General features: G+C 53.3%; 1 long non-coding RNA gene across 1 annotated transcript; it reads right to left on the reverse strand.

Moving 5' to 3' along the window:
- Positions 1 to 2,583: 2,583 nt before the first annotated feature.
- LOC113222443 lies at positions 2,584 to 5,617 on the reverse strand. The gene is made up of 3 exons (XR_003308398.1): positions 5,501 to 5,617; positions 3,663 to 3,715; positions 2,584 to 3,028 (listed from the first exon to the last, which is right to left on the reverse strand). It is a non-coding gene; the product is annotated as an uncharacterized LOC113222443 (long non-coding RNA).
- Positions 5,618 to 10,009: the final 4,392 nt, after the last annotated feature.

A 10,009-nucleotide genomic window follows, 5' to 3' on the forward strand; every position in this document is an offset into this window, starting at 1 on the left:
CTGCCACTTCCTTCCTGCCTTGTCCAAAGAAGGATAAGCTGTCTCACCTCTCTGAAACTCAGTTTCCTCAGCTGTAAAACTACGTAAGAATTTGTCCTTTGGGATTGTAATATTCATAATAGCATCCTACCACTCAACCAATGAGAACTTCTGGAATGACTGATTTGTTTTCATTATTTTCTATCCTTTAAAGCAGAAAGATCATGCAGGCTGCAGGTTCTTTGTAACAGGCCAGGAGAAAGCAGAGTTGAACATGCCAAAGATGCATCGAATAACAAGGGGCACATGAGATAATGGGTCTGAGCAATCCATTATCCATCAGATGAGGGGACCATGGCCCAGGGAAGAGAGAGGTAGTCCAAGATCCGTGGGGAGGCCCATATTCGGACCTGGGCCTGGCTGTTCCCATGGGTCCTCAGATCAGGAACGCCAGGCCTATCCATCTCGGGCCTTGCCCTGGCAGGTGGGCAGAGCAGAGGCTGGAGCCAGCCAAGGTCCCCAGCCAAGACTCCCGATGCCAGAGAAAGAAGCTCCCATTTTTTGGGCATCTATGGGGTATATCATCTCACTCTTTCCTATTTACAACCATGTGAGCTATGGCAACAGGGCTCAGAAAGGTAGTGCAATCTGCTTGACATCACACAGCTGGCAAATGGCTGAGCTGGGACTCATACCGGAGACTGTCTGACTGCAGATCCAAGCTCTTTCCCTATACCCTGCTGCCATCCTGGCTGGGTGTGTGACACATTTCTCTTGGGCTTGGTGTCCGTGGTCTACTAACCAGGCCCCAGCTTCACCCAATACCTAGCTTCTGGGGATGGGGGCAGAGGTCGATGTTTGAGCCATCTCTTGTTAGTAATGCCGAGATGAAGGCTGGGTGTGGTGGCTCTCACCTGTAGTTCCAGCACCTCAGCAGGCTGAGGCAGAAGAATGGCGTGAATATGGGAGGCAGAGCTTGCAGTGAGCCGAGATCCCACCATTGCACTCCAGCCTGGGCGACAGAGTGAGACTCTGTCTCAAAAACAGAAAACAAAAAACAGACAAACAAACAAACAAAACTAAAGAAAAGAAAGAAACACAGGATGACATCTTCGGCCTTCTGGAGACAAGGATTAGAGCAGAATTCCTTGGGGAAAATGTGGGCGGTGGATGGGGGCACTGGGAGGGATAAGGCAACTCCCAAATGCTGCCACTCAGGGCCCTTGTCCCTCCTAGCCCTGCCCATGGTGAAGACAGAGGGGGCCTTGGTGCAGGGCAGACCTGGGGCTACACCAGAGGACTCCTGACATCACACCCATGAGTCCATATTTACAGCTTTGCAATCTGGTTATAACCCAGCCACTGCTGACCCTGGACCACCAGCAACTACAGAAGCGTCACCTGTTCCAGGGTGACGGAGTTTGAGGAAAGAGCCTCTCAGTGCAGAGGCCAAACCACACACAGTAGTAGGCAGCAGCCAGGCCCACTACTGTAAGTCTGGTGTGATTCCATCTCTCCCCTGCCCCTCTGCCTCCACTGTGGACGATCGACCCTGTTCCAGCAAGCACAGAGGCATTTTCTGGGTTACTAAATATGCAAGATATATATCAGAGCCCCTGTTTCTAGGTACTAGTAATAAACGTAGTACAAGGGTCTTTCTCCTGAGTCTGGGGGAGGAATCTTGGCTTGTGAGCTTGGCTCCATTCCTCAAACCCCTTGTACTTCAGTGCAGCAAGGTGGAGGACACAGAGGGCTCTGCAGCTGGCCCCATAGACCTGTCAATCTCCCCAGTTCTGCCTCTTTCAGGCTGGGTCACTGTGGGCAAGTTCCCTTTTCTCTCTGTATTTCTTCATCTGCAAAATGAGGGGAATAATAATCTCTACCTCGTGTGGGAATGATGAGGATTCAATGGCATATATAAAGCCTCTGACATGAATGGATGGATGGCAATCCTTCTAGCAAGATCTCTTTGGGAAAGAAAATGCTGGTCTGACCCCCAACACTTCCCTCAGGGTTTTCACACCCCTGTGAGGCTCTCTCGGAGTATGAGTAATACATCCCCCTCCCTCTTTGACCTGAATGTGGGCAAAGAAAACCCCAAAGCCCTTCAATTCCATCTCCAGACTCTGCTAAAACTTATGGAGAAGCCACAAGGGAAATATTTAAGAAAAAGCAGAAGCTCCCACCTGATCGTGTTTACAAGGTTCTTGCCTCTGACCCCCTTGGGAGGCCCTGTTCCATCTTTCCCTCAACAAGGGGCTGCCCCTAGAGACCCTCTGCCTGCTGGACCTGTGCCCCTTCCTGTCCCCTCTCTCTTCAGCAGAGCCAGGGTCAGGTGCCTCAGGCAGGAAAAAGCCCAAAGCAGCCCTTCCCAGGGTTGCCAGAAGGCAATAGCATGGGAGCTGTGGCTGGTACGGGCGCTGTCAGCATCCTTGGACCCCAGCCCCTCTTCTGGAGCTAGGTGGGGTGAAACCCAGGCCCCAGGCCGCACAGCCAGGAGGCCGGCTGTGGAGGCGGCCAGTGGCACCCACCATCCGTCCATCCATGTGTCTCCATGACTTTTCCCTTACTCCCCTCCGCTACCTTTGGCCCTGTTGAGCTTCCTGACACAACCACAGCTGCTTCCTAAGCCACAGCCCAAAGTCCCATTTCCACCCCAGACCATCCTTGGGGGAACCAGGCCTGAGTCTTTTGTCCTCACTGGCGCCAGGAAAGAAGGTAGTGGTAGCCCCGCTTTCCTGTCCTTGTGTTTAAAGGAATGGAGTGGAGGCATCTCAGTAAACAGCGGAGGGAGGAGGGGCCAGGGGAGGCTTCTGTTTCCTAAAGTGTGATGCTGCAGCCCCCTCCATTGGAGTGCTGGCCTCGGAGGGCACAGTCTCTTCTTGCAGCAGTAGCCTTGGGGCAGGTTCCCTGCTCCAGACAATGGGCACAGGGACCCTTATTCTCTTGTCCCTGGTCCCCAGAGCACCACCCTCAGCCTGAGTCCTAGGGCAGCCATGTCACCTTGGTCTCAGAGCCAAGGAAGACTCAGAGAAAACATCAGGGAGTTCTGGAAAGAGAAGAGCAGGGAGTTAAGAAATCTGGGTCCTGTTTTCTATTTGGGCCACCACCTGCTGTGTGACCATGGGCAAGACCTTTACCCTCTCTGGGCCTCAGTTTCATCTTTTGTAAAAGCACACTAGAGTCTGTAGCACTGCCAGAGTCCCTGGACCACACCCCTGGAGGGTTCATCTAAGGCTGGGGCCCTGGAGAGTGCATCTCTAACAGCTCCCTGACCCCTGGGCGTTCTGAAAGGGGATTTGCTTTAATCTGAGAGAAAGGTTGGGCTAGAAATCTCAAAGGCTTCCTCTGGATCCAGCTCCGATGTTCTGTGATTATAAAAGGAGGCATGGAAAGCAGGCGCCTGGAGAAGATGCTCACATGGCTCCTGGTGCCCGCCCTGCCTGGCACCTGGCGGGAAATCAGGTTCCCACCTGTGAGTCCCCCACGGGCACTCTGTCCGGCTCACACCCTGAAGGGCTGGTCTTGGGGCTCACAGAGATTCCTCCAAGATGGGGAGCGAGCGCTGCCTCTAGGTCAGGCATGCAGGCCCAGGTAGGAAGTTACAGAAGCAGAGCCCAGAAATCTTGACTTCCAGCCCCAAGGGGATCTGAGCTTGGGCTTCCCTTTGCCTCTGTCCTTACCAAGTGTGAGAGGTAGACCTTCTCGTTCCTCTGTGTCTCCATGGCCTGTCGAGCTGAAAGAGATGTAGAAGCAGGAGCTCCTTGAAGCCAGGTATAGCTGGGAATGGCCTGGAGCTCAGCCCAGAAAGGCGTTCTGGCCCCTTGCACAAGGGAGCAGGGGCCTCCCAGAGGGAGGAGGCAGTCAGATGGGCAGAAGAGCCCCTTCCAGCTCAGGCCCTTGGGAATGACCCAGTCTTCCGAGATCAGTGCATGGAGATTATCTCATGAGGGTCAGAAACTGGCTGGGAAAATAAATCTGTGTGCTAAGGTCACTGCTACTTAAGCCTTAGTGTGAACACAGGACCCCCTGGACATTTTCATACAGTGCCGAGTCTAATACAGTAGGCTGAGGTGAGAGTCTGAGGGTCTGTATTTCTAACAGGCTACCAAGGGTTGCCACCGCTGCTAGCTGGCAATCAAAGTTTGGGAGGCAAGGTGCTAAGTGGCTCTGAGGTTGTGACCAGGAATGCTCCCACCCTGGATTCCTCAGAGGGGACCTGGACAAAGCCCACATTTCTTCCTAGGAGCCACATGGAAGCGATGGAAAGCGGGCCCAGGATTCCCCCATGGCCACCTCCACAGCGATGACATTGTGATTATCTTCCTGGCTTTACCACTTCCTAGCTATGCAAACAAAGGGTAAGCTGCTTAACCACTCTGTGCCTCAGTTTCTCCCTCTGGAAAATGGGTGTACTCCACAGTGTGGACGAGATCAAAGGGGATAAGCAAGATAAGCTGGGGATAGTGCCGGGCACATGATAGCTCTTATTACTGAGATTTTGGTTAATCCTTTTAGTCTTTGCCATCCAGCACAGTGGCCAGGAGCCACACATGGCCATCAGGCACTGAAATGTGACTATTTTACATTAGACTGGGTTTTGATGGCTCAATATGAAAAACATGAAAGTAGAATATGTATCATTGATATTTTCATATTGATTCCATATCAAAATAAGAATATTTTGGAAATATTGGGTTAAATAAAGTACATTATTAAAATTAACTTCACTAGATTGGGCGTAGTGGCTCATGCTTGTAGTTGTAGTTACTCGGGAGGCTGAGGCAGGAGGATCACTTGAGCCCTGGAGTTCAAGGCTGCAGTGAGCCATGATCACACCACTGCACTCCAGCCTGGGCGACAGAGTGAGACCTTATCTCTAAAAAAATAAGTAATTAAAATAAAATAAAATACACCTAACTGCACTCATTTCTTTTTACTCTTTTCCATGTGACTATTCAAAAGTTTTAAATTACATTCGTGACTTGTATTCTATTTCTGTTTGATGTATATCTGTGATTTGAGATCAATGAGGCTTAGGGCAGTTAGATGACTTGCCTGAGCTCACACAGCTGAAAAGTGGCAGAGCTGGGATTTGAGCCCCAGCCTATGGAAGGGACTGAGCAGCTCTAGAGACCCAGTGGCAGGAGTGGGGTTACAATGTCTGTCCTGCTCAAGTTCAAGTGCTTGGTCCTGCATTGCCCCTGGCAGTTGGTTCCCACACAAGGAGCTGGCCGTGAATTCCTTGGAATCAACAGGTAGAGAAGTGCTTGATCAGTTCGGACAGGCAGGAAGAAGCTGAGAATCCTTCATTCTCCCATTTCCCCTTGTGAATTGCTTTCCTAATGTTGATTACCTCGTGGCTCCTTCAGAAGGGAGGCCACAACTCCTGATGCCCATATTTCAGACAGACACGCTGAGACCCACAGGGTCTTTCCGGGGCTAGATGGGGAGCTGCAGGTCTCAGCGAGGTCCCTGGTCCAGTGAGCCTCCCACCTTCCTGCCACCCACCTTTGCTCACCTTCCTTTCTCCACAGGAGCAGGTGGCTGCTGAAGGCCATCAGGCCTGAGGCTGACAGAAGGCTCAGCAGCACCAGGACTGTGGCCAGTATGCGGACCATTGGGATGGACACTCTGGAGATGAGATGCAAGGAGCCTAGTGGCTGTTTCCAGATAAGCCAGAGTCTATGTCCTTTGGGGGTCCCAAGTACAGGCTGAGAAAGCCAATCCCTAGTGTGGAATTCAATTCAATGCAGCAAAGACTTGTGGGGGGTGTGGTGCAGGAGGGCGATATTTAGTGCTATTGGCTCTTGACAAACATTATTTAATTAGTGCAGACCCTGAAGCCAGGCTGTCTGGATTCAAACTCTAGCTCCACCACCTTCCTATACCTTGGGTAAGTGACTAAACCGCCCAGGGTGTCAATTTCCTCCTTTGTAAAATGGCTGTGGTGAGGATCAAATGGGTCAGGATGTGTAAAGCACATAGTTCAGTGCCAGACACGTGCCAGATACCATGTCAATGTTAGTTGTTAAATTCCACAATCCCTGTGTAACTAGGTAGGAGTGGCCCAATTTCACACTGGAGAAACTGACACCTGAAGCAATGAGCGACTTGCCAGGTCACGCAGTGGTGTGCAGGGAAGTTCTCAGTGGCCTGTATCTGGGCTGGTGTCACTGGCACAGGCATGTGGGGCATCCTGGCATTCTTACTGTGAGTCAAACCATGTCCTTTATCTCTCCCAAGGAGATCAGAGGCACTAGGGACCACGATGTCCCATCAGCCTGTCTGGTGTGGGAGGAATTCCTGCTCCCGTTGTCAACCCCAGGATTCACTTTCAGCAGGATCTGAACCTGCCAGCAGCTGCCTGGATGTCGGTAGCCAAGTGCATTTACAACCCCCAAGAACCAATCCTTCAGGCTGGGACTCCAGTTGTAAGGAAAAAATTGTTTTGTTTTGGATTCTGAGTTTTCATGCTTGGCACAGGGCTTAGTGCAAAATATACAGGCAAAAGCCCCCGAACTGGGGGGGCTATCCCTGAGGCTGGGGCAGGGAGAGAGGTGAGGACTGGGACCCTGGTGGACCCTTATTCTGGATACAATTTCTTTGTCAGATATATTTCTTCCTAGTCTCCCAGTCTGTGGCTTGCTTCCCTTCCCTTGCCTCCCCTCCCCTCCCCTCCTCTCCCCCTGTCTTCCCTTCTTTCTTTTTTCTTTTCTTTTCTTTTTGAGACAGGGTCTTACTCTGCCGCCCAGCCTGGAGTGCAGTGGCACAATCATGGCTCACTATAACCTCTGCTTCCCAGGCTCAGGTGATCCTCCTGCCTCAGTCTCCTGAGCAGCTAGGAGGCACAAGCCAACACGCCTTGTTAGTTTTTGTAATTTTAGTAGATACTGGCCGGGTTTTGCTGTGTTGCCCATGCTGGTCTGGAACTCCTGGGCTCAAGCCATTTACCTGCCTTGAACTCTTAAAGTGCTTGAAGGGATTACAGGTGTGGGCCGCTGCACCTGGTCCCTGGTCCTATTTTCTCCTTCCTTCCTTCCTTCCTTCCTTCCTTCCTTCCTTCCTTCCTTCCTTCCTTCCTTCCTTGACGGAGTCTCACTCTGTCGCCCAGGCTGGAGTGCAGTGGTGTGATCTCCACTCCCTGCAACATCTGCCACCATGCCCAGATAATTTTTTGTATTTTTAGTAGAGAAGGAGTTTAACCATGTTAGCCAGAATGGTCTCCATCTCCCGCCCTTGTGATCTGCCCGCCTGGGCCTCCCAAAGTGCTGGGATTACAGACATGAGCCACTGCGCCGGGCCAATAGTGTTTTTTGATGAGCAGGAGTTTTAAATTTTGATGAGGTCCATTTATCAATTGTTTTCAGGGTCCATGCTTTTTTTTTTTTTAATTCTTTTTTAAGAGATGGTGTCTCTTTGTCACCCAAGCTGAAGTGCAGTGAACCAATCATAGTTCACTGCAGCTTGAACTCCTGGGCTCAAGCAATTCTCCTGCCTCAGCCTTCTGAGTATGTGGGATACAGGCTCATGCCACCATGCCTGGCTTTTTGTGTATCCTTTCTAGGAAATCTTTGCATACCCCAAGATTTAAAAGCCACCCTCCTGTTTTCTTCCAGTAGCTTTATCAATTTGCTTTATGTTTAGGCAAATGATCTCTCTTAAATTGTGTTTTGAATATGGTATGAGGTAGGGATTGGGTCCCTTCAGGCACATAAATATCTACTTGTTCCAACACCACTTCCTGGTGTTCTTGTCCAAAATCATTTGACCCCATATCAGATGGTTCTCATTATCCTTCCAACACTAAGCGTTGCAGCTAAAAATGTGTCTCATGCAGTCTCTCTCCACTCAAAAAGTGTGGTCGGCAGACCAGCAGCATCACATCACCTGGGAGCTTGTTAGAAATTCAGAATCTGGCACCACCCCAGCATTACACAACCCCCTAGTGAGTCTCAGGCAAGTTACATTTTGAGCGGCAATAGTGTGGATATTTTTTGAGGAATGAGGATAATTTTTGACGAATGAGGGGAAACGTCATCATGACATTTGCTGCCTCTCACAGCCTCCCCATGCACTACAGCCTGTGGGGCCTGCCAACCCATTTTCCCTGGTTCCTGGGAAGGACTTACTTCCAAACTTAACCTCTGGGTCCACCTCTCCTAACATGTGCTGTGCTGTTCTTTGCTGCTGGGATTGAGGGAAGGGGGCCCACTCACTCACCCACTCCTCACTTTCTAATACCCACAACCACCTGTTCACTCGCCCAGCAGTTCCTATGCTCTCTCCTATACACATTCTTCCACCTGGAACCTCTGTCCTCAATTGCAGAACCAAAATAATAATGGTCGTGATATCAGGAGCTACTGTGAAAGGAAGTGATCTGAGGAGTACCTGGGCGTAGAGATGGCACAATGGAAGTCAGTTATCGTCATGGCCATTTCAGAGCTTTTTCCAGTAAAACCCTTGGATGCTGGTCGCCTCTGCTATGTAGCTTCACCCCCCCTGCAGCCGGGCAGAATGGAGTTCCCCTTCTCTCCAGCCTGACTTCTCCTCCCCTGCTCCGCGCCCCCAGGGCAGCGTGCACTCATAAATCTTTCCCAGCGCGTTGCATTGTTACAGCGAGTTGCCCTCGCATCCGACCGGCCCCCCGCCCCAGCTCCGGAGATCTTCAAACCCAGGATCTCTGCCTTGGTCGTCTTTGAAGCCCCGGCCCCTGGCACAGCGCCTGGCACCTGGAGGGCGCTCAATAAATGTTTGTAAAATCGAATTCTCTGTTGAGCAGGTGTCCACCCCTCCACTCGCGGAGGGTGGGTGGTGCGGCCAGAAGGGAAGGATGGCTGTGTGCCAGGGCGTGGGGGACACAGGCAGGGAGCTCAGGGAGCGGGAGAGCGGGAGGGGTTACGACGCCGAGTAGCGGAGCCCGGCCCGGGGGGGCGGCGGTGCCAGACGCGGAGGGCGGCCCCCGCTCCTCCCCGCGCCGCGCCTCCTCCCCGCGCCGCGCCTCCTCCGGCTCCGCCACCCTGGCCCTGCGCGGCAACCGCAGGGAGGGGCCCAGGAAGGCGGAGCCAGTGGCGGCCCAGGCTCGGGGCACCCGCGCAGCTCCTGTTCGCGGAGCACACATCCCGGCGCGACGAGGTAGGAGGCGGCGCGGGGAACCGACAAGGGAGCTGGGCGCCGCGGCGGGAGGGGCGGGAAACTGGGCCGAGACCCTCCTCTTGTGCTCCCCAGCAGCCTCACCGCCCACCAAGCCCACCGCGGGTGTCTCAGCCCCGCCCCTCGGCCCCCGCCTCCCTCTTCTCGCGCCCGCCCTGCCGCGCGCCCCCAGCTCCCTGCCGCTCCGCGTCCTCCGGGACCGCCCTCCGAGGTCCCCTGGGGTCGCCGCTCCTGCGCCCAGCGCGCTCCTTGTTCATCCCACAGGTTCCTTCGGAGAGCGAGCGGGAGTCGGTGCTCAGCCTCCTGCGGGGAGCAGCTCAAGGGTGAGTCCGGCGGGGCGGGGCGGGGCGGAGGCTGGAGGGCTCGGGGCCGTTCTTATGCCTCTTAGTGGCACCTGGGCTCGGCGCCGCGGGCTGGCTCCATGTTTGCAGAATGAATCAATCATGACTCTCCTTCTCCTCTTCCTAAGGAGGACTTTTTGAGGTCCACGTGCTGCAGAGCACCTTGGGGGCCCTCCTGAGATAGGAGTCCCCCCTGCATAGTGGAAGCCCGACTCCCATTTTTCCCCCTCCTCTCTGCACTCCAGTCTGGAGACTCCTTTTGGGTTGGGTCTTGGGGGGTAGGGGAGACGGGGCTTGTAGACCCAGCCAGGTCGTTGTGGAAGGTGGATCCCAGCGAGGGCTTGAGCCAGGGCTCTTACAAGGTTATAGTGGGGGAGGGGGGGGACGCGCTGCGGAGGACAGCAGAGACTGTCAGGCAGGGTCACTTGGCACCTCCAAGGCCAGCCTGGAAGAGCCCGCTTGAATGTGGATTTTGACCCACAACTTTTTCTGAACCCTTCCACGCGGCTGTTTCTTCATCAATAAAATGGGAA

This window comes from Piliocolobus tephrosceles, unplaced genomic scaffold (genome assembly GCF_002776525.5).
Source record: "Piliocolobus tephrosceles isolate RC106 unplaced genomic scaffold, ASM277652v3 unscaffolded_31177, whole genome shotgun sequence".
Taxonomy (NCBI): Eukaryota; Metazoa; Chordata; class Mammalia; order Primates; family Cercopithecidae; genus Piliocolobus; species Piliocolobus tephrosceles.